The following is a 23,852-nucleotide window of genomic DNA, read 5'->3' as shown; positions in this document are numbered from 1 at the left end:
ATTACTCCCATTCTTACCATTACTTTAACCAGAGTGGGAGGACTCTGCTCTAACATAGCAGTAGTATACCATTACTACAAAGCCGTAAAGCATCGCATACCACCCTCAGCAGTTGTAGTGGTGGTTTTCAGTAGCTTCGCTGGTCATCCACCTTCACAGAGGGGAATAGGTCGTTAATTTTTTTCTTTAAAAATGCGCTCGCACTTTCTACGCCTTTCTCGTACTCATTCTTTTCAAAATTTGCAGTTCAAAAGCGGGAAAAGATGTCCCCAGGGAGCTTCACTGTACTCTACATATAACGGATATTCAATGCGCAAGGGCGGAGCTTGGCGCGTCAGTGAATCCGGAAATGTGCAAATGCGAGAAGCGGAAGCTCCGTGGTCGAATTCAACCAGCGCGCAGTCCGTTGTCGCTCCTTCAATGACCTTTGAGCAGCTTTCACGCTGCAAGGCGGTTTGTTAAATACAGTGACCGTCAAAGTAACGGAGTACAAGGCCTGCATACTGTAGCAGTTCCTTTCGCTCGGTTCTGTTCTTTTCTCATCATCCAACGCGCACGACCGGTCGATGCTGGTCATAGTATATGCGGACCACTGCTGGAACCACTGACGAAGAGCGACGAGGAAAATATTTAGAATCTTTGCATCATCTCGGTTTGAGAACTTTCGTTCATGTGCATCTAGCGAGGCAGAGTAACGAACGTCGAGGTGGGAGAAAATTTATTTCACGCAGATTTTTTACTAATGCTCTTTATGTAGTCTTGGTCGGGAAAAGAAGAAGTCTGCTTTAACGAGGAGCGAGTGCATTCGGCACGGTGAACAGGTATTTGCAACTCTGTAGCCTTTGTGAAGTCATTGTTCTTGTTCAGCAAGGATGGGGGCAGCCGAAGGACCACGCGACAGACGCAATGCGTCTCCGCAGAGACTCCTGCATGCAAGCGCTGGGGTAGTAGTTGTGAGTGCACCACTCGTAATCGAGATATACGAGCGAACCAACCGCCGTCTCTGTATTTTCGCGTTGAAAAAGAGAGCTCTACTCCCATAGGAGACATCTTATGTGTGTACCGATAACGTCCTCCTTTCTCTTTTCCCCTCCTCTTTTTATTTCAATTCCTAAATGAGATACCGACGGGGAGGAGAGTCACGTTCGGCCGATGTTCAGGCGGAGCTTTACTCCCGTAAACGAAATTCCTGCTGCGTCGTTTGTCTCGTATTGTCTACAAAAGCGGTCGTATAGGTTTGGCGCAGTTCTGATTGTTCAAAATGACGGACATGTCGGTTCTTATGTTCTCTGTGCCTGGTTGAGTTCTTCGCCGCGCACTTGACTTCGCCGTTGGGTCGGCCTACGAATCGATCGATCACCGAAGGACAAACTCGTGCTAAGCTGGTAGGTCAACATTCGTCGTCTTTCTCAACGTTTGTTCGGAAGTAAAGTATAATTTCTTGGCTGGGAAAATCGCATTTGAAAGCCGAACTTTGTTTTCTAGCTCTTTCGCGCGAAGAACCTCGGCAGCAGTAACGCCCCGAATCGCGTAACTCTCGGAATACACCCAGCGGGCGCCAGACACCCTGACAGGGGTCTCCACTGTTGTGTCAGCGCGCGTGCGTCACACAAGCGCAGTGACGCACGCGCGCTGACATCATCTATGTCACAATTGGTACCTTTGTAAAAGGCAGCCGTGCTTGTGCTGGTTCTTCTTTCTCTTTCGTTACTGTTAATAAGCCTTCTTCTGGCACAGATGTATGTTATTCCGCGCAGTCCGCTGAGGTCACCAACCCTTGGCAAAACAAAAAAGCAGCTCTGTATGACTGGTGCGGGAATTTGACGGTGACCTCACCATCCTCTTTCCACCGTTTGCGTATTTTTCCCCCCTTCACAACTACGCTTCTGACGTCGGTTAAAGCGGCACTTATATTTTTGCACGAAAGTAACCGACTGTCCGCTTCACATTTTGCTGCTTGGCACGTGCCATTAAAGACAATCCTAACTGCACTCTGGCCCGTAAAAAATATGCAGCTTGGACCGCCTAATGAGCAGCGACAGACCGACGTGATTTTGTAGAGCAGAAATACCGGAAAGGAAAGGTTAGCAGCGACAAACCGAGCAGAAAGACGGCGTTATACTAGAACTGTTTATTAAGCACAAAGTTTGCTAGATATATATCGCGCGCACACTCTCGACACCAGGGGGCGGCACAGAGCAAAGGACAAGCCATCTTCTATGCGACAAACGTAGCAGTTTCAATCCCAATTCAAGATAAGGAAACAGACGTTTGACAAACACAAGCTTGACCATAGACAGGAATATGATATGCCCCTAGCAGTTACCGCGCGGTTTCATCTCTACTCCTGCCCAGGATCCTCACTTCCTCACAACAACGTGGCGCACAGCAGCACAATCTGCAATCCGCAGAAGGATGCGCGCTCGTATGCATTTTTAAATTGCTGGCGTAGTACCTCACTCGGTCGTTGCAGATTCGATCGTCACCCCTTTCGGTCGTTGCAGCTCTCATGCGCACGTGACGCACGAGAGCTCACAACTCTCGACGTCTGGCTTGACAAAGCAGATTTAAAGACACCACTGTTGTTGCGTTCTCGAGAATCGGAGGCATGTTACAAAAAGGTCTAGTTCGCGTGACCTTCAATTTGCAGTTTGGTGCTCGCGTGAGCGATCGTTGCTGTACTGCCTCCATCTCGTTAGATATTTTTAGCAAATAAGATGGCGCAATAAATTCGGCTCTGATCGTGAATCTTGTTATCGATACTAAGTGCAACAGCAGGGGCGTAAAATTTGGATCTAGTGTGTTGACCGCATATAGGCTGTCGCCGTTTTGCCGGCAAGTGTATTACGGGCGGGCAACGCATCCAGGCCGCTTGATTCCTTTCTTGATAAATGCGCGCGCGTGAGCACCGGTGCGATGCAGTGAACGGGTGCCCCGTACCGTTCGGGAGGTCCATCACTGCCGTTCCGCGTCAACCAGTCGTCGCGTCCTGTGTTTGTCGAGATGTGCCCATTTTATGAGTCAGCGCAAAGTGAAAGGAAGGAATGTGCCGGCCCTGAATGGCCTAAACGGATTAATGAAAGACTGCCTAGTACCCGGTACTGGGCTTCAGTCGAGAAAATGGTTTCATAATTTTGAGAAAGCGTGGCGCGCGAGGATCGAGAATTTTGTTTTAAGCGATCGATTTGGAGAAGCGAGCATGGAGCCGCCTGTCCTCCTTTGAACGTTGCCAGGCGCGCTGCTTGTGAGGTTGAAGTTGTTTAAGAGTAAGGACGTCGTCTAGCGCAAACGAGCTTCGTCTAAAGGATACGGCATTTCGAAACATAGAATCGGCCGGAGAACCGAGGCGGTCGAGATTACAAAACGACGTTTCCCGGTGCTTTACCGCTGATTTTACTAGCTTCTTTTCGCAGTTTACAGCTGTTCAGGGAAACAGTGTGTTCACTTGCGTAATGCCTCGACCTTTTCTTTCATCCGAGAATTTAGGATGACTCATTTTCTGCTGCAAGATACACGGGTCTCGTTTCGTTCGCGACTTAAAAAAAAAAAAAAAAATACGCAGCATCAGTGCCATTGAAACCACTCGGTCAACATTATAACGGAACAGGCTTTTCAAGTTACGAGAAAGTTTTTTTCGAACGATTATATATATTCCATCTCAGTGAAACGAGGGTTGCGCGAAACAACCAGAAAAGAGAGCCAGAGGAAGGGCTCCTTTATTGTCGGCCTGTGATCGCCCTCCGCGCAGCGCCGATTGAACGGAAGCATCACGGAATGTTTAGTAGCGCACAATGGGCGAGACCTCCTCCCTGCTTCAGAACACACTGACGCGAATCCTAGCACTCGCAGCACTGCACAGGATTGGGGATGTAGAGCATAAGTTTCAATCTGCGACCCAGTTGTGACCTTGCCGAATAATGTCCATAATATTACCACGTAAAAGTACTAATGAACGGTGTACTATAGAGATATGACTTTCGGAGGGCCAAGAAACGTCGGTTCCCTGCTGTGCGAAGATGCATACAGGGTATTTCGTGTAGCTTGTGCCAAGTTTAAAAAAAAAAATGTGGTTAGCCCCAGCTGAATAAAACCAGCGGCATATGGTTTGCCGTCATGTGGCGCTCCTTAGAGTATTCTTTTTTAAATATTCCGCTTAATTAGTTATTTACTGAGATTGATTATGCAAAACTTTTCATATTCACTTTAGGGCCAGGTGTGTTTCGTTGCGTTATAGCGAGGATTCAGAAACGACCGATCCAATTTTTCGTGGTAACGTACATGCTGCGCGGTGATTTGTTTGGGCGTTTAAAGAAATTCCGCGAACTGTGAAATAAGACCACGTGACTGCGCTGTCTTATTGCAGCGCTCTCAAGCGTGCGTCGAGCCTATCGCTTATCAGGCAAGACGGCGCTTCCTTTCCGTGCGCCCCCGCCGAAAATGCTGACTCACTGTGAAGCCGGTGCCTAGAGCCGCGGCCGCCCACTTCGCCACGGTCCGCGCGCGCGGTTCTTTCGCACGAACCGCGATTGAGAGCGATGCAATACGATAGCGCATGAGCGCAGTCACGTGGTTTCATTTCATATTTCTAAGGCTTTCTTTAAATACCGAAGAAAATCACCACGCAGCCTGGACGTTGCCGCAAAGAATTGGATCGCTCGTTTCTGAACCCGCCCTATAACGCAACGAAACGCATATGGCCCTAAAGTGAATATGAGAAAATTTGCATAATTCACCTTAGTTAATGAACTAATTAAGCCGTCTATAAATATACATTAAGGAGCGCCACAAGACGGCAAACCATATGCTCTGGTTTCATTCAATTGCGGCTAACCACTTCTTTAAGATACTCGGTTCAAATTACGTGAAGCACCCTGTATATACAGGGTATCCCAGCTAACTTTAGCCAGAGTTTAAAAATATGCAAATGCCACGTAGCTGGACAGAACAAAGGTAATGTTGTTCGCCGTCGCTTGGAGATACTGAAACTAGTTTTTTTTTTCATTCCGCCAGATTAGGTAATTAGTTTTAATGAATCAATCAACTTCTTAAGTATTATAATTAGATGAAAAGTGTCAATAATAAATTTTAGGGCGACATGAAAAACTCCCGATACAGCTTCCTGTTGCTCAATACGTGGTACATAAAAGTGTTTTCCCGAGCATGAAAGAAGCCTCCTTAGAAATTCTGTACATTCCGTGTAGCGCCTCTTACCCACCCACAATAATCGCAGTCTGCTATCGCCCCCCTGATAATGATCCTAACTCTGTTGCAGAATTCCACGAAACATTGCGTTCGGTAACTGAATTACATCACCACTCTCCGATGTTACTGTTCGGTGATTTTAACTTTCCCGCAATAAACTGGACTAGCCTGACATCAGCAACTTCGCAACACAGTACCGAAAGCGATTTTGTTAACTCATGCCTAACCTTTGGATTAACGCAACTTGTCACTGAACCTACACGCCAAGGTTTTAATTCTTCAAACATATTCGACATCATTTTTACCCGCCGTGCTTGCTCAGTGGCTATGGTGTTGGGCTGCTGAGCACGAGGTCGCGGGATCGAATCCCGGCCACGGCGGCCGCATTTCGATGGAGGCGAATTGCGAAAACACCCATGTACTTAGATTTAGGTGCACGTTAAAGATCCCCAGGTGGTGGAAATTTCCGGACTCCTCCACTACGGCGTACTCATAATCATAAAGTGATTTTGGCACGTATAATTTATGTATTTTTTTCGACCTCATTTTTGCTTCTGATCCTGACAAAGTATATGCAATGACGCATCTGCCTGGTCTTAGTGATCATTCCATAATCCCTGCATCGTACTCCTGTCAGCTTACACAACCTACAAAGATAACCGAAGGGATCAGACTGTATGACAAAAAGAATTACTCGGCAATTAACTCGGAACTCGCACATTTTGCTGCTTCATTCCACACCAGTTTTTTTATGCGTCCTCTCGACACTAACTGGCTGCTTTTTAAAAACAAAATGCTCGATGTGTTCCCAAAATACATACCCGTTATCACCCTAACCGAAAAACAGTCATCCCCGTAGTTTATTATCACACTAAAACGTCTTAACAATAAAAAGAAAAGGCTTTTTCGCTCGGCTAAACGACTTCACAACGCAAGCGCATGGAATAAATATTACACTGCAGAAAAATAATTCGAAGCTCTAGCCAATAAAGAAAAACGCACTCTTTTTTTCGCAAATGCTGCCGACTATGTTAAGAAATAACCCCCCAAAATTCTGGAAGGTTGTTAACCCTAATAATTCCCAGCCATTAGCTCTGTTTGATGAAGAAAACCATCGTATTCCGGATTGCGAAACTGCTGAACAACTTAACCTTACTTTGTTGTCCGTCTTCACAATTGAACCTGTTAACATATTACCTCGCTTCCCTCTTTTGGATCATGCAGTCATGCCTGATATTACCTTTTGTCCTTACGGCATTGAGAAACTAATTGATTCATTAAAACTTACATCATCGTCTGGTGTCGATGAAATAAATGCTAAAATGCTGAAAAACACCAAAACAAATGTCAGGGCGATTTTATGTGCTATTTTTCAGCAGTCATTGTCATCAGGAGTGGTGCCGGAAGACTGGAGAGTAGGCACGATTGTTCCAGTCCCCAAAAAAGGTCCTCCATCGTTGTGCTCTAGTTATCGTCCCACTTCGCTCACCAGTGTTTGTTGCAAACTAATGGAGCATGTTATTTACTCTCAGATCGTAAACTTTTTGTATCCGATAACCTATTTCATCCTGCTCAACATGGCTTCCGTAAAGGTATTTCATGTGACACCCAACTAGCTTTATTTCTTCATGATCTAAGTTCTAACCTCGACTTGAACGTACCTGTAGATGCGATTTTCTTAGACTTTGAAAATGCATTTGACAAAGTTCCGCACCAACGGCTACTCCTAAAACTTTCCTGTCTCAAGATTAATCTATTTGTACTAGACTGGATACGTAGCTTTCTCACTAACCGGCAGCAGTTTGTATTTGCTAAGACGCAGTCATCTAAACGATATTCTGTACTTTCGGGCGTACATTAATGAGTTATTAATGTACGCCACAAGGCACAGTTCTCGGACCACTACTCTTTCTAATTTACATTAATGACCTTCCTACTGAGATCTCTTCTAATATTCGATATTTCGCAGACGATTGTGTAGTTTATCGACGCATAACTAACACTTCAGACAGGAATTTGCTTCAAAATGACCTAAAACGCATTGAATTGAGGTGCAAGGAATGCTTGATGTCTTTAAATATTAAAAAGAAAAGCTCACTAAAGTTTCTTTCCATCGCAGACAGCATCATCAATCAGGGAAATACACCATATACGGCTCCAAAATTTCATCCGTTGACTCATAAATACCTCGGCATAATATTTTCAACTACCTTAACTTGGTCCCATCATGTCATTAACTTAGCCAATGCCGCTAATCTAACCCTCGGTTTTCTCCGCCGGAACCTAAGACTTGCTCCCCCATCAGTAAAATTATTAGCTTATGTTACATATGTCCGCCCTAAGTTAGAATATGCATGCTCTGTCTGGGATCATCATCAACATAACCTATCTAGTACACTGGAAGCAGTTCAAAAGGATAGACAGTTGGGCGAGTTGGTACGGTAACATGATTTTGGCTTCTAGCGCGAAGTTCAAAACCGTGCAGCCCGGTTTATTTACTCCGAATATTCTTATCATGCAAGCGTGTCTGAACTAAAAACCCGTGCCGGTCTTACTAATCTATAATCACCACGTCATATTTCTAGACTGTGTCTTTTTCACAAATTCTATCATTCACCACTCCAGGTTCCAGCTATATTACCAGCTCATCGTCAGTTAAGCCGCATTAACCACAGAAAAGCCGTGTATCCTCCCCCGGCGCAGACTACCTCCCATCTACGATAATTTTTTGTGAAAACCGCAAGGGACTGGAACGGTCTGTCTGCCGACGTCACGCACCACTCCGACGTTCATCACTTCAAGGCTGCTCTCGAATCACTGTTTTGTTAAACTAAGCCCATCCCTCATGTAATACCCCATCTCTGGGGCCTTTGAGGTATAATAAATAAATAAATAAATAAATAAATAAATAAATAAATAAATAAATAAATAAATAAATAAATAAATACACGCAAAGTGCCTCGAGCGGCCAGTCGCGCGACAATTTTGCGCGATTGTGTATTCGGGGGCTTCTTTCACGCTCGGAAAAACACTTTTATGTACCACGTATTGAGCAACAGAAAGCTGTATCGGGAGTTTTTCATGGCGCTCTAAAATTTATCATTGAGACTTTTCATCTAATTATAATACTTGAGAAGTTGATTAATTAATTAAAACTAATTATTGAATTAGGCAGGATGAAAGAAATCATCGGAGTATCTCCAACCGACGGCAGACATTAGCTTTGTTCTGCCCGGTTACGTGGAATTTGCATATCTTAAAACTCTGGCTAAAGTTAGCTGAGGCACCCTGTAGATTCTAGGCCTTGCACTAAAGCAGGCAACTTGAAGTAATGCACCTACGATGCTTGTTATTCTTATAGAGACCAGCGCGAAAAACATGACAAATGAATCCGGGGGTATAATCGGTCACTAAACAAGTACAATAGCGTTCATGTTTAGTAATTATTATGGATATGCGTCCCCCCGAAATTCGCAAGGCACCCGCCGCTAAAATTTCTTAAAATGCATATATACCTGAAGAACTACCTACGAATTGGCCGACTGCTAAGTCACATGACCAATCCTCTTTCTTTTACTCACTTTCAGCTCTTTGGTAACTTATTTTTAATTTTCTTTGTCTTTCTGATTACAGAATCTCCCAAATGGGTAAGGAGCACTGGGTAAATGACTCTTCCGCCGAGGGAATGGTTTCGAATTCGGCAAAACCCACAGGCGCGTACATATACCACGGCATCGTGTCTCTAAGAATGTTCGCTTTCGTCTTATCCAACTACACCAGTTCGATTATCGACCCCTTTCCGGTATCCTGAAATATTTATTACAATAGCCGGGCTAATTTGTTGACATGTTTAACAAGGAAAGAAAGAGATCGGTTCACATGTGTAACGAAGAAAGACGGCTACCAATTGAGACAAACCGCAGGGCAAGAACAGACAGGGCGGTCTGGTGTGCTTGCTCTGTGGTTCGCCTCAATTCGATCGCTTTATCGCTTTAATATGTCTTCATTATTATAACTGAGGGCTGCTCAGATGGTGGCCTTCCGCCAAATGGTTTAGTCCCAAGAATATGGATAGTCACAACCACACGAAGAAACAGACAATGAAATTGCCAGAGAAACGAGTCGGAAAGATTTTCTATCATGTTTAATTGAAGTATAAAAATAATAAAATGGTTGTGACTAGCAAAAGACTCGAGCCCCTCGGATTCCTTTATTCTTTTCGCTCATCGCATATCGAGAGCCTTCAATTCGGCAGTCTTGAAGCCATGAAGCATAGCATATGAGGGTTTATTGGCCAGTTGCCTGCTGCTATGCTCACGTACTGCGTTACGCCTGGGGTAAAAAAAAAAAAAAGAAGTTATTTCACATCTACCACCTTGGTCTTGAGCGGCGCTGGCTAACACTCCCAGGGCTAAGCTTTTAGTACATATGCACAAACACCGAAGAAAGTGGATGGGAGGATGGCCGCTGCGATAGCTTAATTGGTAAAGCAGTGCGCGCATAATGCGGAAGATTCGGATTCGGCTACCGCTTGCGGCAAGGGTATCTTTTCGTCCAAGTTCATTTGCCCTTGCCTTGTTATTTTTACATTTCGATTAAACATGACAATTAACATTCCCCATGATTTTGTAAAGCGCCCTCCAATTTTTTCTGCAGAATAACTTTCGAAAACGCAGAGTCCTATAGTTAATACTTTCGCCCAGCGTCAATTTTTGACTAGTCGGACTTACACTGTAACATTTTGCCCGACGACTGCGACCTTTGCCCGATTTTTCCTGTGTCTCGCGCTCTTCGAATTTTGTGAGTGACTGCGAGTCCGGAAAAGGATGCGAGGAGGTAAGTTATGGCCAGTGGCGTAGCTAGGTCGTCTCGCACCCGGGGCCCCATAAGTCTTCTGTCATCCCCCCCCTCTCCCCCGCTGGGTGTATTCAGGCAGGCGAGGATATCGAAAATTTTCGGGGAGGGGGGGGGAGGGGTAGTGTTTTAGCATCAGCACAGCCGCGTTGGATACCGCGCATGTCCCAGAGATAGCGAATGTAGCAGGTATACACGTTGTTTTATTTTTTGCACCAAATAACACAGGGTTCTGTACTGATAACTTGTAATACGTGCATTTGCACATCTGCTGTCGGACTGTAAGGCTTGGTAGCCAATACAGATGCGGCATTGTGGAAAATATGGCTCACAAATAACAAAAATATGTTATTGCATCCCCAGCGCAACGTACCAAGAAGGAAGGCCAGAGCGGTGGCGCTCCTACGCCGCGCAACAGAACTCCCTGGCGGCTGCTGCTTCGTTGACGCGGCCCAGTATGGCAACAGCAACAATTTCGCGGTAGTGTCAATCAACCACAGGGGTTCGACCGTTAACGCCGCTTCGGTACGAAGCACGTCGTCGCATGCGGCCGAGCAAGTGGCCATTGCCTTGGCCCTCCTGGACGACGGACATGCCAATATCTTTAGCGACTCCAGGGCAGCCATCCGCGCCTTCAGCGTTGGCGCCGTGTGTAAGGAAGCCTTTCGCATCCTCGACGGCAAAAGCATCGCCACCCACACTCTCACGTGGTTCCCCGCTCACATGGGATCTATCATGGGAGGCCCCACAAACCTCAACGAGCTGGCCCACTCCAAGGCGCGAGGTCTCGCTTTCCGCGACCATGGAGAACTCCAACGCCGGCCCGCAGTGGTGGAGAACAGAGATCAACCGACCACATACAACGAAATTGCGCAGCACTTTTATCTCGGCAGGAGAGACTTTCCCCTTCCACACAAGAAGTTAAACAGAGCGCAGGCATTGACCCTCAGATTATTGCAAACAGGCTCATATCCCAACCCGGCTTTATTTCACAAAATTTATCCCGACACCTATGCCACTAGTTCTTGCAGGCACTGCAATGACATCGCTAGCCTAGACCATATGCTCTGGCGTTGCCCCTCGTTACGAGGCACAGAACGAATCAATGAAGACAAGTGGCTCTCCGCTATCAAGAGCCCCGATGCCGGGGCGCAACTATGGGCTGTCCAGAGGGCCCACGATGCGGCGGTCGGGCAAGGCCTGACTGTCCCAACGTGGGAGCGGCCCGCAGCGCGCTGAGTCGCGTACCTCAGGACCATATTAAAGTTCTGCATCCATCCATTAAAGATTTAGTTCGTGATCTTAGAGGCAATATTGCATTTGCAATAGTGATGCCCGACAGTCTTATGTTGGCCAACAGCCCTTCGCAGAATTCGTTGCAGGTACTACGGTGTGCAGTGTTTTGGGCTGTGCCTAGTCCTAAACCCAAACGAAAATTAAACAGCGTGTCAGTGATGCTGATCTCACCACCCTATTAGAAAACGGCCCCTACTTCCCTGTTGCGCGGGCGTCAATGCTATCACAATGACGAGTTTTCTTCATTATTATCCATAGAGCTATTCTTTATTTGTTACTTTTGTCGAACGTGATTATCCGAGCTACGGTACCACCACAATGTTGGGAACGGAATAAAGCACGCTCCGCGTCGATTCCTGGCGTCACCATGCAAAAAACGCGAAGGCCACCGTGAAGCCCGTGCCAGCGAAACCTTGCGCTACTGTTCGCCTGTACTTGAAAGGGAGAGGATAGAGAGATCGACGTCACTGGCGCACTATTTCATATTTCTTTCGGTAATGCCATACTGCGCCGCCCGAAGTGCCAAAGTACTGCAGGCTCTAGCAGCCATGACGATTTTGTTTAGAAAAGTTTTTGTTGAGTTACAAATATGACTTTGGGTCCTCAATTCCCTAATTGCAACGTTTCCTCTATAATTGCTATTTAATCAGGGATTTAAGATATCCTATCTTAAGATAGCGCGGACTGACTGGAAGAAGGACCCAAGAGCCACATCGCTAGACTGTATATGTTTGGCGAGGCCTGCTCCAAGCACGAGCACGTCGCACATGAAATGTTCCGCGAAGGCGAGTAGTTTAGCGACCACTTAGCGAATTAATTTTTTAGCCCCCACATTCGTGCAATTATTACGTAGGGTGTTGACAAAGCTTCAGCCGACAAATCTGCGGCACTATACACATCTGGTACATCGGGTATACATGAGCTCGGGCTGCTGGTTACCGTAGCATTCTTTACAATTTATACGCCCGATCAAGCACGCGGAAAGAGGGGGGGGGGTCTTCAGACATACATGACACCCCCTCACAACTGGCACCCGGGGCCCACGCACCCCCCCCCCCCCCCCCCACGTTACTACGCCACTGGTTATGGCGCTATGACTAGCGTTTGCTGAAAGTGGCTGTCTTCGGGCAGACATTGTGGAGTGGTCATGCCGCAGGGAGCTCCAGGCGCCTGACGATCCTGAACACCGTAGTTTCGGTCATATATCCGGTCGGTGACCCAATGCAGTTGTTCTCTAAAGCCTGTTTAGCGTGTATTCGACAGCCGTGAACGACAGACTTTGTGAAAGGAACGCTGCAGTTGCGACCGCAGCAATTTCTGCCCTTTCGGAACCCCTGTCTCAGGGGCCCTTTCGGGACCGTGTGATGGTAGAGGCACTGTAACGTTGCGCTGTGCAGGAGGTCCGTTGTCGAGGGCGAAGGCAACGTCTTAGGCCGGGAGCAGACGATATGTCACCGGTAAAATAAGCGTGATGGATAAACGAGCGGCGTGACTGTAGTGGGCGTCCCCCGTGTCTGTAGAATCTTTTTCTACCACATAGTTGTGAACTTTGCACTCGTTTATGTTATTTTTCTGGAACACTTGCTTGTCCACCATTGTCGCCGTGTCACCTGTGAATGGCCTTCCCTACATGTCCTGCAAACGAACAGTGATGTGCTCGCTTCCATTTTCTCCGTGTATTTTCTTGGAGTATACTCAAAATGTTTAACATTTGCACCCTGCTGTAGGGAAACCTCGATGATTTTTGTTTCAAGGGACAGGACGCAAGCGAACAACATCTCCGTCAGTAGTTTGTAGGAGTTTTTACGAGTTGCTTCCTTCTTATTCTATGTCAAGAAATTTTGGACATTGCCCCGTCGGTATTTAAAAAAAAATTATATTGCAGGAAGGCCACCGGAATTTCAACAACTTTCATTTAGCAACGTCGAGAGGGTACGCTCTTTTATTAACCTACATATTCACGGCACTTAGTGTAAACGTCATTGCTGCCTTATGACAGTGTTTTCGTCAGGATTAAAACGCTGCTATAACGCAGCAGGAAAATTAAGAATAAGTGCAGGTTATTAGAAGGGCGTGCTCTATTGTCGTTGCAAACTGAAAGTTGTTGAAATTCGGGTGGCCCTCTCGAAATATAATTTAAAAAAATTCTGACCATTGAGTTACGCTTGTGCATCGCGACGGTTGTCTGCTTCTTTTTCTTCATGATAATAATAATAATAATAATAATAATAATAATAATAATAATAATAATAATAATAATAATAATAATAATAATAATAATAATAATAATAATAATAAAGGACGTAGGATAACAAGGCGAAGGTATACAGCACGCAGCTCGCTGGAACAGAAAACGAGGGCTTCTTTCTCGGCCTCACTTTTTCTCTTTTCCAACTGCGATAATATTAAAAAAGTAAGAATATTTTGCTAAGTCGCAAGAGCCCCACGTTTCTGGAGCTGGCTGTTGAATTTTTATCGCTGTACTCTCGTGTAAACAAGAGGCACGAACCATAAAGCGATGGCAGCAAGTACTCCTTTTTTTTCCCCTACTTTACTAAGATGCTTTAAGGCGGCTTCTATGCTTCCAGGAATTTATTAGGCTTCCAGGTAAACCGACGATCCTGTATGACCCGGCCATTATTCTAAATGATTCCACATGACCCATTATAAAGGCATAGCCTTTTGTTGCGTTCATATTACGCATATAATAATTTCTTTCAGGTTCAATTAAGCATCACCCGTGTTTAGTCAACGCTTAGGTAGCACATATTTCTGCAGCCAGGCGAGAAGGAGGGACACGCTTTATGTTACAGTTTCATAACCTTAGCTACGCCTGTGGTCCTCTGTATTGTCCTACATGTACGGTCGCAGCAGTCTCGCGTTACTCGTCGAGCTAATCAATGTACGCCTGCGTCACAAGGCCGGTGTTGCGGAAGTGCATTAATTATGCACGCCTATTTTCCTGTGTCTTTTGCGCGAGCACTTGCGCCGTCGACGACCCTTCGAGCGATCGATAGAGCGAGAGAACGGAAAAAGAAGAAAGAACAAAGAACTGCCTTCTTTTAAAATGACAATTAGTGGAATTGGCGTGGCTAGGAATATACTAGGTGTCCCAGCTATCGTGCACCAAAATTTGAAAATGTGCAAATGCCACGTAGCTGGACAGGAGCAAGGTAATGTTGTTTGCCGTCGCTTGGAGATACTCAGATTATGTTCTTGTATTCCGCCTAATTAAATAATTAGTCTTAATAAAATTATCAACTTCTCAAATATTATAAATCGATTAAAAGTGTCCACGAGGAAATTGTAGAGCGACACGAAAAACTCCCGATACAGCTTTCTGTTGCTCAATACGTGCTACATAAAAGTCTTTTCCGAGCCTGAAAGAAGCCCGCGAATACACGAAAAGTGCCTCGAGCGGCCTGTCGCGCGGCAATTCTACGTGCATTCGCGGGCTTCTTTCACGCTCGGAAAAAGCACCTTTACGTAGCACGTATTGAGCAACAGAAAGCCGTATCGGGAGTTTTTCACGTTGCTCTACAATTTCCTCATCGACACTTTTCATCTGATTATAATATTTGAGAAGTTGATTAATTAATTAAGACAACTTATCTAGTTAGGTGGAATGCAAAAACATAATCTGAGTATCTCCAAGCGACGGCAAACAACAAAACCTCGGTTCTGTCCAGCTACGTGGCATTTGCACATCTTTAAATGTTGGTGTACGATAGTTTGGACACCCTGTATAGCACAAGTGCACCAATGCTAAGGCGTAGAGCTGTTCGTGGGCACTTTTAGAAATAAACGGAACGAAATGGCGCGCTACACTCTGCGGACGATCAGGGCGAAGGCACACGTCCGCAGCGCGCATTACACGCGCAATAAAAGTTGGTGGCTGCGCAGCGAAACTGGAAACGACTCGCTGACCGCGCTCATACGCGCTCAAAGAACGCCTGTCAACTCGAGGCGCTTCATTGCAGCAACTCTCCCTATTTCACCTCACCGCCAAAAAAGGAAAAAAAAAAAAAGAAATTACGAAGAAGAAAAAACATTATATATATATATATATATATATATATATAAAGACGTTACCGGCATCGAAGTACCTTCGTACACATCAGATGGCCTACTGCGGATGTGTCATTGAATTTAATCTCCTGGCACGAAACGATGTGGCGCTTGCGTCGCGAGAAAGAGGATAGGCCGATGTGCTGCGCAGTAAGTACGGCGCCCTTTCTCGAGTCACAGCTTCTCACGAGGACGTGTAAACGTGAGAGACGCTGTCGATTCGTTATCGCAAGAGCAAAACAGCGCGGTGATCAGTGAACAGACAGGTAAATAAACTGTGCGGTATGGTAGAAAGGGCGCATTCTCTCAGGCCGAGGTGCTGGGGTGCCCTCCTATACTTTACAGCACGCGTCACACTGTCGCACTTCGTTACGCGGCAGGGTGCAGCGTCAGTCGATCAGGGGGGCGGACAAACGCCAGCCGCGGCACCATCAGATCGGAATTCAGTTAATTGCTCTTCCTTAATTAAACTGGAGCAGCGCTGTCAAGGTCAGTGTCAAGTCTGCCCCCCCCCCCATCTCTTCCCGCTTCACCCCAGTCACCCTGCCTCTGAACTGGAAATTAAACTCGAGATCGCCATTAGCTGGGCTCTTTTTAGTAGCCGACCCTCCTTCCTCTGCGCTTTTATCGAAACCTCGACTTGTCAGAGATCAGCGCTGGATACACTGCAGCACTTGATTGCGTCCGAGCGCTCGCGTGAATTTAGTCTCTTTGGTTCCCTCTTTAAAAATTAAGCACTGGTGGCAGGTGGTAAATGTATGCATGCTTAGTTAAGAGTGCAAGTGCGGTGAAAGAGAACATCACTTGAAAGGGCCGAAGGATGGTTAAGGTATAGTGCATGCCTCGCTCAACAAAAGCAATAACGGTCGCTCATTAACGTGCGGTTGGCAGAGCCAACTTGGGTAACGTGCATCGACGATCGAGAGACACTGACCATGAAACTGTGAGAGAAAGAAAATTAGTTACATAAAGGCAGAGAGGTCGGTCTGAGCTATAGCTTGCTGTGTCCTGCTACTCTGCAATGGGGGACATGGAACTGTGGCTGATGCATGAAATACCATAGCTTAGATGCTGCTCTACTACGGCGAGCAGTCATTGCAAATGCGTGTCCGCTTGCTTCCTCGCAAACGATAATGCAAATTGTTTATAAGTGCCCCTTGTTTGTAAGTGTTTTGTATACGATTTTATGTTTCGTCGTAAGCGGAGAAGTGTTTCGAAACCTTGATACTAAAGTCTTGCATCCCTGAATAGCATACTGACAGGGCACCGATCACTCAGTGTAACTGAGGGAGCTTCTTCGAATGCTTGAGATTTTTATTAATGTTGAGAGCTCAACACAAGTCTTGTAATTTGCAATGCGCACTTCTGCCGAGGATAGGATCGGTATTGAAATGAACACAAAGTGTGCGGCATCATCGTCATCATCAGCCTATTTCATGTGCACTGCAGGACGAAGGCGTCTCCCTGCGATCTACAATTATCGCTGTCCTGCGCTGATCGATTCCAGCTAGCGCCTGCGAATTTCTTAATGTCATCACCATACCTATAGTCTTCTGCCGTCCTCGAGTGCGCTTTCCTTCTCTTTGCACCTATTCTGTGATCCTAATGGTCCACCGGTTATATAACCTATGCATTACATGACCTGCCCAGCACCATTTTTTCTCTTAATGTTAATTAGAATATCGGCTATTTCCGTTTGCTCTCTGATCCACACCGCTCTCTTCCTGTCTCTTAACATTACGCCTAACATTCTTCGTTCCATCGCTCTTTGCGCGGTTCTTGACTTGTTTTCGAGCTTTCTGCAAGTTTCTGTCCCATATGTTAGCACCGGTGGAATGCACTGATTGTACACATGTCTTTTTATAGATAATGGTAAGCTTCCAGCCCGGATCTAACAATGTCTGCCGTATGCGCTCCAACCCATTTTTATTCTTCTGTAAATTTCCTTCTCATGATCAGGGTCCCTTGTGAGTAATTGACCGTGGTAAACGTACTCCTTCACATACTCTAGAGGCGAACTGGCGATCCTGAACTCTTGGTCCCTTGCCCGGCTATTGATCATTATCTTTGTCTTCTACATATTAATCTTCAACCCCACTCTTACACTCTCTCTGTACAGGTCCTCAATCATTTGTTGTAACTCGTCCCCAGTTTTGCTGAACAGAACAATGTCATCTGCAAATCGAAGGTTGCTGAGATATTCGCCGTTTATACTCACTCCTAAGCAAATATAAATTTAAAAAATCTTTTGCAAGGGATCGCGAGAAGACAAGCTGTATGTTAAGCAGTTTGCCTAACAATTGTTCTCTAAAACATACTTGTGTTTTATTCTTTTCAACGGCTACGTCGTTTTGACTTCCTTCTTATACTTTCACTGGTAGGTGCTCTATAAGAAGCGTTAACGATCAACCGTTTTCAGTTTACGGTACGTATTTTGCTTTCCAAGCTCGTAAAGTTTATCCAGCTTGAAGTTACATTCGAACTTCGGTTCGAAGTTGTCGCACACTGTTTCTTGCGTGCTCAGAATGGGCTGAAGTTCGTAAACAAATCACGCAGTTGAAGTTAAAACAGCCTTCCCTCAGCATTTGTACTTGCTTTTTTCGAGAAGTCTTATTGCTGTACAATTAAATATCTGACGTTCCAGTGACCACAATGACGTCCAGGGGATATCCTTTGAACATCTATACTGCAGGATGTGGATATCCCTGGCATGTGATTTATTCACTTTATGCGTCATGAGGACGTCGTGCATGCTGGACACATTGCACGGACATGTCATGGCCTTTTTTTCATAGTGTTCGCGATAGTAAATATTACGTTCGCAGCAGAACGCTGTGTGAGAGATGCAACGGGCAGAACGCCCACACGGCAAGCTCAGGGGCCGAATTCACGAAGCTTTCCGTTCGTAAGGGCATGCTCCTTGCCGTTGGCTGACCGTCGTCACTGATAATAGCTCCAGCATCAGGACTGGCTGGTCTTACAAAGAATGTTAGCGTAAGAGATTCTTAGGTTTATTTTTTCTGATTACGACAAAACGCACTCGGTAACCTCCATGCTCGCCAGGGCTGGTCTCACTACGCTGGCTGTGCGCAGGAAAATCGCGCGCCTTAAGTTTTTATATCAACTCTATCACAATAAGCTGAACCTGAATTCCAGTTTGTATTTGAAGCCTCCTGGAAGGGTTTCACCACAAACTAACCACAATTACGCTATAATGCCTTATGTGCCAAGAGTTGATGTCTTTAAGCACTCTTTCATTGTCAAGACAATTGTTGAGTGGAATAACTTGAATTCTTGTGTGTTTCCGAGCAATAACAGGGTTGACTCTTTTGAAGAAAACTTGACTGCGTTCTTTGCGTGAACTTTGTGCTCTGTATTCCCACCCTGTAACAGCCCGGCAGGGCTCACAGTATTGGAAATAAATAAAATAAAATAAATAATAAATAAATATGGGACCAGATATGTTGCGTGCACACATGTGCGCACGCGCGCGGAAGTGCATTGTATTTTTTATTCTTCTAGGCCTATACTGCAAAGCAGACGCGGCATATTGAACTAGCTAAAATTTTCGACGTAAATTGCGTCAGAAATACACATAGTACGATGCATGCATGAGCAGAAGGCATGATAGATTCCAATTATAACTTGAAGATATGAAAATTAAAAAATCTGTCACAAGGAAAATAAAATGAGGCATCTGGGAGGACAACTATTCCATGCCTACAAACTCTCCCGAACAATTCTACCGGTTGTACGGACATGACCATGAATCTCCGGCAAAACTGCCCCAACCCCACCGCGAAACAAATAACAACAACAATAATAATAAAAAAAAATTTCCGGACGCTTAACCTTCGGCTTTAAGAGCGATACGGGGTCCTAACGCTATTGCGTTAAAAAAGAAACCCCCGTCACGCAGCGCAGCCGCATCGTAATTGCCATTATGTGCTAGGTGGCTAGCGAAGTCAGATTTAAATCCAAGCCATTCGTGTGCAAGTAGTGTAGGCATGGTGTAGGCCTAGCTCAATTCGCTTCAGATTTAGACATGTGTTGAGGAGTGCCCGTGAGGCAGAGGTCCAATATGCGTTAAGATAGCTTCGCCGTTGTACAAATTCGTTCTGCGAAGCACATAAAAATGAAAAGGGCTATCACGGGACATAGTACACTCGCGAGCAAAAGTATACGGATCAGGGATTGCGCGTTAAAGCCGACTTTTTTCTTGTGCCTGTGAATGCACCTTGAAATTAAGGACTGCGGTCCAAACTTGATATTGCGAACTTTGCAATGTGCTCAATTTCACTTTATGTGTGATAATTACAAAGAAATTTAGTATTATTCGGCGACCCTGTTGTCCGTACACTTTTGCTCACGGGTGTACATCTTCCATAATTATACACGTTTGCGCGCGCCGTCTCCAGTCACAGTACGAGCCCCGAGACGTCTAAGAACTGTACTGACAGCCAGTCAGAGCTGTTTTTGACGTTGCTGTGGTCCAGAAAAAAAAAATGATCGCAGTTTTTCTTTATTTTATTTCATTTCGTTTTATTATTATTTTTGCTTTTGTCGTTTCCCCACCACTACCTTGGTGAATCTCCAGAATTTCGAGGTCTCCATGTTGGCAGGTATGCGATTCACGTGTAGGCCGAAAAAGGTGCAGGCATAATATCATTGCAACGCCCTTGGTAGGATATCCAAAGTTAGATGTCCGGCGGACGAGCTATATGTCTCCGAAACGGTGCATAAATATTGGGACATGATTATATGACCCACGGAACGAAGTATTTTCACTGGGGTGGATATGTGGACTGCTCAGAAACGCTGTGACTAAGTGGTTCTGCTGCAGAAGTGGAGAGCGCGTTGTTTACGGCGACGTCGTGTCGACATTGTGTATTCTTTTTCTAGACAGTACTGTGCACAGCTTAGGTCGCGAGTTCCTCATGTGTAGCTTCCGTGGGTGTGGCTACAATGGGAGGCGCGTTTCGCAAGTGGGACCCAATTGGCAAAGCTCTTCATTCGTAAGTATTCGCTCTATCGAACAATTCTAGCATAATAGCTTTTTGTGAATAAGGGCATTGATTTCACCCCATGGATCTGAGCAGTGAGAGTGAAGTCGCGCACACTTTGGAGCTTTTTGCAAGACTCGTGTCCGAGTGTTATATCGTGACGAACTCACTTATTTTTTTTTGTGAAGCCGCATGGGCGGCGCGGTTGCCAGAAGATGTGGAAGGCTACATCCGCACTAATACTGCCACTCACAAAATATATGACACACATATTTCACGCAGATCTCGATGCCGCTGCCGCACGCTTAGTGTTTGGCGGGATAAGCAGAGTGAATTTGTTGGTATATACCATAGAGGGGGGGGGGGGGGGGGGAGGGAGACGGTTGTAACTGAAATACAGCAACAACGCGATCGTACCGAAATTTTAGTGCCTTGTTTTAACATGCTCACAACTTGACGCGCCCCGTGTTGCGCGCGCTTTGTTTGTTTCTCAGTCAAGTCTCACCTACGGGGTGATCATATTTAAGTTTTATGGAAATAGCTGGTGGCAGATGGCATAATTCTTGTCCTTGAGCTGGATTATTTGAAGAGGCTGACATTAGTAGCTCGAGAAATCAAAAGAGATATTCAACTAATTAACAAGAATTCCCTAATTAGCTTCTTAGTTAGTTGTTTTACGGCCCATATTGCAATTTAAGAATTGTAGCTGTTGTGCTTGCACGATGTCTCTACTTGAAATGAATTTCCAGGATGACACCAGTTTCGAGATATTTCTCAAAGTGTGGGACGAAATACGTGGGCGATCCAGTTACTTTTGTGCTTCAATGCATGAAATAGCGTTTTGCTAAAAAAAGTAAGTGGAACAACAGTTAATTTTTACGCTGAGTTTGATGACGCATATATCTCCAAACTTGCGTCATTCTGGAAATTCTTTCCAAGTGGATCCGCCTTGCAAGCTCACCGGTTACAATTCGTAAATTGCAATATGTGCCATAAAGCAATCAATTCAGAAGACACTTAATGAATTGTTGTTAAATAGTTGAAAAGATGTTTCGAATTCTCATGCAAGTAATATCCGCCTCTCTGAATAATCCAACTCAAGGACTGGAACTATGTTGTCTGCAAAAGGCTACTCTCGAAGATTGCGTACAACTTAAAAATGATCACCCTGTATATCAGTGTCGGTCGTACGTGAAAGATTACACCTTCGCATATCAGTGTTCTCGAAAGCTTCAGAAAACCGCCCTAAGTTTGAGCGTTTTTCTTGCATTCGCGTGTCTTCTTCTGTGATCGAACAGATAAAGGTGGTGGGGGAAGGGGGGGGGGGACCGACAGTACTTCCTTTTGTGCTTGCCTCCATTGCTCGTACGGCCACATTTCCCGGCCTCCTTTTCCTGCGCCTTGTCGTCTCCCCTAGCCGCCTTCGGGCTACTTTTTCTTGTCGCGTCGTCCTTTCCTAAACCATATGCAACGGTGTTTTTCAGACGGCTCACTGTGACGCTGTGTGTGGCGGGTGGGGCAAAACGAAAGAAAGAAAGCAAGAAAGAAAACCGAGGCCTGGTTAGGATTAGGCTCGGAGGCAAAACAAGGAGACCAACGAAAACAAAGCCAGTGAGGTTATTCCGAGACAGGCTATAAAGCATCGTAAACATAAGAAAGGACCGAGCTTCGTCGCGAAGCTGCCATTTGTTTTTCTCGCGCGAGCTGGTTTTCTCCAGAGCGCAGTACGGGACCGCAAGCATACGCACAGACGCACGCGACCGTTGCCGCTGGCGGCAGCGGAGGGGGATCAGCCGAACGGCTCAATTTCAAGAGAGCCCATATATCGCGCCGCAGCGACAGGCGCGGTGTTTGTTCCTCTTCTTTCGCTCCCTCAGCGCGTGACACAACGAAGAACCATGCACAGCGCGGCTGACTGCGAACGCTTAGCGCAGTTGTCTCGCGTACGATGAAACTCGCGCTTTCGCGGTTCTGGCGCTCTTCTCCTAACCGCGATACGTGGACTGAATTTGCGAGTCGCCCCAAAAGCGCTCACAGAAGAGCCGACAAAAGGCGCAAAAAATAACTCATCACGGGAGAGAAGAAGGCAGCCGTGGGTGCAGTGGCGCCCAACTTTCATTTTGCTACCTAGTCGTGCAGTGCTTTAAGCGGATTGGGTGTACCGGAACGAATGTACCTGTACACACGGAATGTCCCATGAAAGCATTTCCCTCTCGCGCCCGCTATATAGAGTCCGATGCGAGCGCACTCTGCAGTTCACTGCGCGCTGCGCCACAGCTGGTTTCGGCACGTTCGAGAATTAACGTGAGAGGCCAGTGAAGAAAGCACAGCGCCGCTTGTTGGCAAGGCGTGCGTGTTCTTCGCTCGCCGGCGTTTTTCTTTCAATGCGGGAAAATTGGTTCAAGTCTCCTTATCGGTGAACAGAACCCGGCGCTGCATTCCAAAAGAAAATCGACTGCATTGCTGGACAGCGGAACGCGAGCGCAGCTGGGCAGCGGGACCGGAAGCCCAGTGGCAACAAGCTGCGGCGACAAGACGAGGTCCGCGAGCTCTCGCGCAGCTGTGTCACGCGGCCGCTCAAGGCCGCGACGGCTTTAAAGAAACTGGGCCTGCGTGTGATCCGCCACCGTCGGTTCGCCACGGCGGCGTTTCGTCGCAGGAGCGCGCCCTTCTGCCGCTCGCGACTCGCGAAACAATGCGGGCCCCGAGTCGCGCGCGCGGGCCGTGGTTGTCCCCCTCCTTCTTTCGTGGGCGAGCAACTTACCGCGTGGGCGTCGAGGCTGGGCATCGGACGGGGCGCGCTGGCGCGGCGGGCGTCGGTGGGACGTCGTGCGCGTAGGCCGCGCTGCCATGCATTGCGGGCCAGGGGACCGCACGCGCTCCGCCGGCCCAGCTGGTGTACCTCTACGCGGCGCTTTCGATTAGCGCCGGCCCTCCCCAATCGATGGCCCCGTCTCGCGCAGGCCCGCGGCTCCACTGCCTCCGCGCCCCCTGGCGGCCGCGGCTGGTTGTTGCTTTTGCAGCGTGAGTCGGCAAAAGGCCGAGAGGAAAGAACAGGGTGCTAAAGGGACGCGTAAGGGACGCTCCGAGAAAGGGGATCGCGGGAAAGAAGTTGGAGGAAGAAGAAAAACAGCAGTGCACTGAGAGCATGAATCCGACTACGGTCTTCTGAGACCTCTCGGCATTCACCTTCATGCCCGGAAGTGCAGTATTTTATTATCCCTAGAGAGTCCGCCCCCTTTAGTGTCGTTCCCGTCCGCTTGTTTGTCCTTGTTGAGTATTGTTCTTGATTGAGAACGGAAATCGCAGCTGGCCGGCTGCGTTGGCGCGATTGCAAGCCTGGGCGAAGTGAAAAAGAAAGACCTGGCTTTTTATATAGTTAAGGTCAACTTTTCATGGTTTAGATTTTTCGAAAGATAGGTCTGCCTT

General features: G+C 46.6%; 1 protein-coding gene across 1 annotated transcript in view; it reads right to left on the bottom strand.

Moving 5' to 3' along the window:
* Positions 1-23,329, bottom strand: part of LOC126546262 (dual specificity protein phosphatase 22-like) — a 104,318-nt gene extending 80,989 nt beyond the window's left edge. Inside the window, exon 1 of the mRNA XM_050194413.3 lies at positions 23,188-23,329. The gene's annotated coding sequence lies outside the window, so the exon portion shown is untranslated. The remainder of the gene's footprint in view (positions 1-23,187) is intronic.
* Between the last annotated feature and the right edge of the window lie 523 nt (positions 23,330-23,852).

Source organism: Dermacentor andersoni, chromosome 1 (assembly GCF_023375885.2).
Source record: "Dermacentor andersoni chromosome 1, qqDerAnde1_hic_scaffold, whole genome shotgun sequence".
Lineage (NCBI taxonomy): Eukaryota > Metazoa > Arthropoda > Arachnida > Ixodida > Ixodidae > Dermacentor > Dermacentor andersoni.
Note: the sequence above shows the minus strand (reverse complement) of the source record. Positions and strands in the feature narration are given on the sequence as shown.